Raw genomic sequence first — 7,479 nt, 5'->3', positions numbered from 1 at the left:
ATGAAACCGATAAATCGATCATAAAATTGGTTGCTGATTAATTTAGTCATTAATTCATTGATACATTTAATGTTTTTTTGTGACAGGAGTCATGAGAGCGTCGTGATTTGTAACATTTCGCGTGGGAAGTTTTAGATCGTGAGTTCATGTGTTCATACAAAATCGTGCCTTCAGTTTACAACACGAGCCCGCTCGTCCACTCCCGTCTAAATCCGACTCCACTTCCTGTTGTCGTCTGCTCGCGCTCAGTAGAGTCATGCCGTCCAACGTGGAGATCAAAGCCAGAGTGAGCGACGTGGCGAAGTTCGCGGAGAAAGCGGCGCAGCTCAGCCAATCGGAGGGCACGATCATCAGGCAGCACGACACCTTCTTCAACTGCACCAGCGGACGACTCAAGCTACGAGACTTCATGGTACGAGTGTGTGTGTGTGTGTGTGTGCGCGTAAACATGAGTCAGCAACAAACTGTTTGTTTGTTTGTTTGTTTGTTTGTTTGTTTAGAACGGATCAGGTCAGCTGATCTTCTACGAGCGTCCAGACACAGACGGACCCAAACTGTCCCGGTACTCCATCAGTCCAACCACCGACCCACAGAGTCTGAAGGTGAAACACTGTGTGTGTGTGTGTGTGTTCTTGTATTTGTCACTTTATGAGGACCAGAACTCGTGTAAGACGAACATATTGAAAATACGATTAAAGGGTTAAATTCCAGTGTGTGTGGTTTTGATTATTGCTGATTGTGTGTAGACGGTGCTGTCAGACGCCCTCGGGGTCAAAGGTGAGGTGAAGAAGGAGCGGCGGCTCTTTCTGATCGGTCAGACCAGAGTTCACCTGGACACGGTGGAGGGACTGGGACACTACATGGAGCTGGAGGTACACACACACACACACACACACGCGCGTCCTGAACTTGAACCAGTTCCTCAAAAATGAGGTTCTGCCTCATTAGGACCAGGTTTTGGTCTCCTGGGGGTCGGCTGGTCCTGAAAAGATCAGTGTTTATGACAGGAAAAAGGTCTTTAAGAGCTCATACAAACCCTTACACTGAACCTAATTCTCACCCTAAAACCAGGTTTTAACCCTGAAAAAATCTTTTTAAAGTGATGAGGAACAGACACAGTGTCCTCACTTCCTGTGGTTTAAGTACACACACACACAAATGTTCACGGATTAACAGTTAATAACTAATATTTGATGAATTATCGGCAGTAAATGATAGAAATACTCGCCGTGCGTTACTTTCTCGTGGAGATCGTACGCGTCACACGGCGCTCTCCAGTCTTATCTGGTTTGACAAAATGGCAGTGAAGAAGAAGACGGTAACCATGGAAACCTACTCGAGGTTTTATGATGAAGTAAGCGAGCCATGGTGAGTGTGACCCGGACACAAAAACCGAAATGACGTTACGTATGATGTCACTTCCTCCCTGTGTCTTCACACTCGTGTAAAAGACTCGCTTTGTTTGTGTGTGTGTGTGTGCGTGCAGGTGGTCATGCGACAGGAGCAGACGGTGGAGGAGGGACAACAGGTGAGTTTTTATGACCCGCTTTAAAGGGACAGTTCAACCGTTTCTGTCTCAGTAACAAACATGGCTGCCAGGAAGAAGGGGGAAAAAACAGCAGCAGCCTTTTAACAAAAGAGTCATCTCATGAAAACTACGTCAGTTTAAGTCGACAATGTCTTAAGAACACGTTTCACATCTTTATCTCACTGTGAGACACACTTTTCCAACAGGAAACTGAAGTTTTTTAAACCACTCACTCTCCCACACCAAACCCCATAGAGAAAATCAGTGATTTTGACTCGCGGAGACACAGGAGCTGCTGGTCTACTGCTGCCTCGTGTGGTCACTTTGTGTCAGTAAAGTTAATCCAAATGCAGGATTTTAAAAGCCGAATTGACAAAATAAGACATGTGAACTCAGTGATGGAGGCAGCAGTGGATCGACAGCTCCTGTGTGCTGTGATGTTAAAATCACTGCTTTTCTCTATGGGCTTTGGTGTGGGAGAGTGAGTGGTTTAAAAAGCTTCAGTTTCCTGTTGGAAAAGTCATTCATTTATTTGTTGTTGTGTTTGTTCAGGTGGCCGAGGACCTGATGCAGCAGTTGGACGTGTCTCAGCAGAGTCTGGTGACCGGCGCGTACATGGACCTGCTACTGAAGGGACCGACCGAGACGTAAAACAAACGCACACACACCTGACAGAGTCATGATTTGTTTGTTTGTTTGTTTGTTTTTTTTACTGAATAAACCTGAGCTCAGTGTTTAAACAACAGAAGTTTATTTGTGTTTAAATTCACGTGAAAATCTAAATTTAAATCTCTGCTGAAAACGGACGTCGAGGCTCTGGATCTTTATTTTTTTTATCCCTGTGGGTGTTTTCACAGCTGTGGAGCTTCCAGCACCTGAACACACCACGTACAGGATTATCTCCTGCAGGCGGGTGGTTGCCGTGGTAACCAGTCAGTCTGTCAGTCAGTCACAAGCTTGTGCTTTTAAATCAACGCGTAAAATCCAGACGTAGGAAAATCAGACGCAAAAAATTCATGAGATTTGAATATAAATTAGTTTTTTTTGGGTTCTTGACACAAAAGTCATCCGTTTCTGTTTTAATGTCAAAGTGAATGTAAGTGCACGCGCTGCTTCAGTCCAGCAGAGGGCGCTGTGACTTTTCACAGCAGTTTCCCTGCGACCGCCTCACAGAACATCAACAGTTTCCTGTTTCATTTAAACACATTCACATTTGTAGTACACTAGATATATAATTGTGTGACCTCTGACCTCTCAGTCATGTGTTTTAGCTGCTTAACCAAACATTATTGATTCATTCATGAGTTATGAGGGAATTTTTGACAGTTTTCTTTGTTGTTTAATGTTTTTAAACAGCAAAATGTGGAATTGTATTCATAAAAAATTTACATATGTGGAAATAAATGATAGTGTTTTTGTCATGCATTTGTAATTTTGGCAGTTTGGGTCTAAAAAGACAGAAAAATGTAAATATCTCTCGATTTTGTGAGGCACGCAGGAAGAAGGCTTGTTTTTTTGAAATGATGAAACCACAGGAAGTGTTTGTGTTGTTTTTTTATTCTCATCACAATGATGATGATGATGATGAGAGCATGTGACGGGTTTGTTGCGATCTCTCTGTAACTGTCTGTGCTCGACGACACGGACGAGCTGGCGATTGTCACAGACGCTGCAGATGGTCGGTGAAGCCGCCGAGCCAAACCTTTGTCACAGTCCAGACCCAGAGGGACGTTCTCGTCACTCACTCTGGGCCTGAAAACCTCCAAACATTCATGGTTTCATTGAACGTCTTCACTCACCTGTGGTCCAAACGTGATGGTTCACTCTTTATCTCACTGTGAGACGGACTTTTCCAACAGGAAACTGAAGTTTGTAAACCACTCACTCTCCCACACCAAAGCCCATAGAGAAAAGCAGTGATTTTAACATCACAGCACACAGGAGCTGTTGATCCACTGCTGCCTCCATCACTGAGTTCAAATGTGTTACTTTGACTTCAGTGACACAAAGTGACCACACGAGGCAGCAGCAGACCAGCAGCTCCTGTGTCCCCGCGAGTTAAAATCGCTGATTTTCTCTCTGGGGTTTGGTGTGGGAGAGTGAGCGCTTTACAAACTTGCCGACACACTCTTAAAAAAAAAAAAATCGAAGAACTTTGTTTGCGTCTCTGCTGGCGGCCATTTTATCAGTTGGAGTGAGCCTCCGTGCTGCAGGGGGCGCTGCTGTAGCAGCACCGCGTTCGGTCGCGCTGAAGTGCGAATGAACATTTTCGGCTCGTCTGCGTTTTCTTTCTTTTTTTCACGTCACCGTCGTGACGTCTTCACGTGAACACAGCAGACCTGTTTCCACTCCCACTCGGTCATGTGACGGGTCATGTGACCGCTGCCACGTGTGCTCTGATTGGCCGACATTTGTAAGATGCAGAGGAAGAAAAAAAAAAAAAGAATCACCATCATTGATGCTCGGACGCTGAATTCCCCCCCTTTTTACTCCCTCGTTGCGCCGTTGCCATGGTGACGGGGCCGCTCCACCACACCCACGCTGCTTACTCCCCTCTCTCTCCGTCTACCTCTCTCACTCATAAGTGAGCAAGAAAGAGAGAGAGAGAGAGAGAGAGAGGTGTGTTTTCTAACCCACGCATTGGAGTGGGAGACAACGTGCACACACACACACACACACACACACTTGTGTACACAGTGTGTGTCATGCTAGTGTGTGGGCTGAACCGACCAGCCTTCCACTCATCCCTCTCTCCCTCTCTCGCTCTCCCTCTCTCTCCGTCTCTAGTACACCTCCTCTTCCTCATCTTCTTCCTCCTCTTCTTTTTTTTCCCCGTCCTCCATCATCATCATCTCTTCCTCTCCTCCGTCTCTCTCTCTCTCTCCATCAGTCCTTTTTTCTTTTTCATTCATCATCATGGAGAACGAGTCGCTGATCTCTCTGGGTGAGTCTCCCTCTCTCTCCCTCTCTCTCTCTCTCTGCAGATGTGTGTGTGTGTGTGTGAGACTTTACTGCCGCTCTGTAACTTTAAAAGTCGTGACTTAAATTTCCTTCATCGTTCTTTCTCTCATTCTTTCTCGAGCTCCTTTTTCTTTCGCTTAATTCTAACCTCTGCTTCCTTTCCTCGCCCCCTCTCCTCATGTGCGTCCCCTCCTTTCCTCGCCTCCTCTCCTCGCTCGCTGACTTTTCTTACTTTTCATTCCCTCCGTCTTTTCCTCTTCATCGCGTCTGCATTTCCTTCCCTATGCCCTTAATCGCTTCCTCTCCTCCCCTCCTCTGTCTTCTCCTTCCTCCTTCCCTCTCTTACCTTCTCTTTTTATTTCCTGTCATTTCATTTTTCTGTCTTTCTTTTCCTTCCTCTTATAAACTTCCTTCCCTGTCTTTGATCCTTCCTTCACTACACCCTTGTCTCCTCCTTACCTTTGTCTTTGTCCTTCATCTCATCATCTCATCTATATTTCTTATTTCCCTGTTTCTTCCCGTCTTCTCGTTTCCTGTTTGTTTCCTCCTGCTTCACTGTATCGTCCTTGGCGTGCGTGTGTGTGTGTGTGTGTGTGCATGTGTGTGCGTGTGTGTGCGCGCGTGTGTGTGTGTGTGTGTGTGTTATGTAAGAGCAGCAGAGTGTGTGTAGGCTGTAATCTCAGACCGTCTATCTAAAAACATGATCTGTCCTCGCTGTCACTCCAATTAACACAAAAAAGAAACGTCAAACCTTACAAACATCACGTGGTCGTCATAGCAACACAAACGTTTAACCCGGACCTAACGTGGGTATCTTATTTTTTTTTTAAATATTTTCACGTCCCAGTGACACAAGAATAAAACAGTTTCTGTTTGCGGTTGCGGAAACTAAAGGAGAACGAATCTTCGTCTTATTTTGCGATTTTTTTTTTTTTTATTAGGATCCGATAACGCGTCCTTCAAGGTCTTTGGAGCAGTGGGTGTGGCCACAGCAGACGTGTGATAAACATCGCAGATGCAGTGTGTAAACTAAAGATCAGAGATCAACCGTTTATATTGAGCGTACTGGCCCTTTAACTCCCTTATGACCGTCACAATATTCAGGATAACTTTCACTTTTCCATATGTGGCGGTTATTTATTCAACTGTTTAGGAATTACGTAACCGAGACGCGCCGGTGAATCTCGTCTGCGATCGGACGCTAGTGGAAGTCCTGAGGTTCTAACGTAATGACACGTATTCTCTGCTTTCCAGTATCCGTCCGTCCGTCCCATCTCAGCTGACATAGGCCAGTCAATAGTTTTTTTAAATTTTCTAGATATCGCAGGATCCTAGGTTTGGTCTTGGAGTTACGGTAATGTCCTGACGGCGATGACAGTATTGTCACAGAAGGTTCAGTGTGTAACCTTTACACGGGTTTATTCGCAAAAATAAGATGCGGTGTGTTCGAGTTGTTGTCAGAAGTCGGGAATTTCCAAGGTCATGCGGGCGTTCTGAATCTGGATTTCCAACTCGGGAAGTCGGAGAATCCCTCAGAGCGCTCCGTCTTTCCGATTTGAAAATCCAACCCGAGGGGATGTTCCAGTTAAAACTAGGAACTCGGAAAGTTGGAGAAACCCTACAAACCCCCAACACACGATTCCGAGATGGCTAAACCACTAATCGCACTTTTGTACGTACACGTTAGCTACGGAGTTTGTGAGCTTTGTTTTCAACTGCTATTGCTATCGAAGGCTAGCCCGAGACCCCCGATTTCTCACCTAGAACACGATGAACTCTGAGGCGACGTCACTCCCAGATCCGACATCCAAGCTCCGATGTAAATGGAAAGCACAAATTTAGACAAGCGCCTCGCTCTGTGGAAGCCGCCATCTTGTGTTGTCATGTTTCTATAGCAACCCGAAGAGACAAACCAGTCAGAAAGTGCGTTGCGTCATCTGAAGTAGAAGCTCACTCCCCCGCGGGCCACCGTAGTTCCCTGACTCACTTTGGAAAGCTCCAAATGTACGAACCTAACACTGGCTCCACTTTTTGCGTCATTATTGGCGAAGGCCACCGCAGTTTCAAGCCCTGGACGCGAGGCGTATTTAATCTGCATTCATTAATCCCGTCTCTAGGGGGCGTTTGTAGAGATTTGAGTGGGTTTTTCCTGAGAGAAGAAAAACTGGACATGTTTCATCTCGTCTTTTCGTTCCCAGTGATGTGAGAAAGTTGACAAGATAAAGTGTGTGTGTGTGTGTGTGTGTGTGTGACAGAAAGAAACAACAGTGAGTATTATCAGATCCTGCCATCGGTTACCATGGTAATGGCCAAGGGAGCACTGTTTCCAGGACACACTCTCTTCTCTCTCACACCATGTTCACACCTAACAATGAAAGCTATCTTCAGAGATCCGACCACCCTGGACACCAAGCACAGGGTCCATTTCTTTCTCTCTCTTTATTTTTTTTTTTTAAATTCGCATTCACTGCGACGCGTTATTAAAAGACGCGACGAATGTCGAGTTTCTCTGCGCATTAAACGTCGCGTGGAATTGGTGTCAGAGACTCTAAACTGCGAGTTTGGATCCGGACGATAAGTGAAAACAGAAAGTGGGCATCGTCTCTGGGTCGAAAAAAAAGTAAAAGTAGGAGTGTCGTCATCCTGTATTACCTTGTGTGTCCATTAGGGGGCAACGCCACTCGTTTAAATTCACACCAAAATGGCAGTGACGTAAACTTTGTTGAGTTGATCGCTTTCCAGTTGTTGCACAATTAGGGGAAAAAAATGAACACGGACACTCATAGAAAAGTCTGTTTAGTTTTTTCGGAGAAAAGACGACTTAAGTAAACATTCGCTCTACGTGAAGAAGTGTTGGGGGTTTGTAAAGTTCCTCCCACGTTTTTCGTGTTGGAAATCTGACCTGAGGGGACATTCCAGTTGAACTTCCAACTAGGAACTTGGAAATTCAGATTTCTGACAACAACCGGAACTATCGTGTTCATTCGTGT

Source organism: Solea senegalensis, linkage group LG3 (genome assembly GCF_019176455.1).
Source record: "Solea senegalensis isolate Sse05_10M linkage group LG3, IFAPA_SoseM_1, whole genome shotgun sequence".
NCBI lineage: Eukaryota > Metazoa > Chordata > Actinopteri > Pleuronectiformes > Soleidae > Solea > Solea senegalensis.
Note: the sequence above shows the minus strand (reverse complement) of the source record.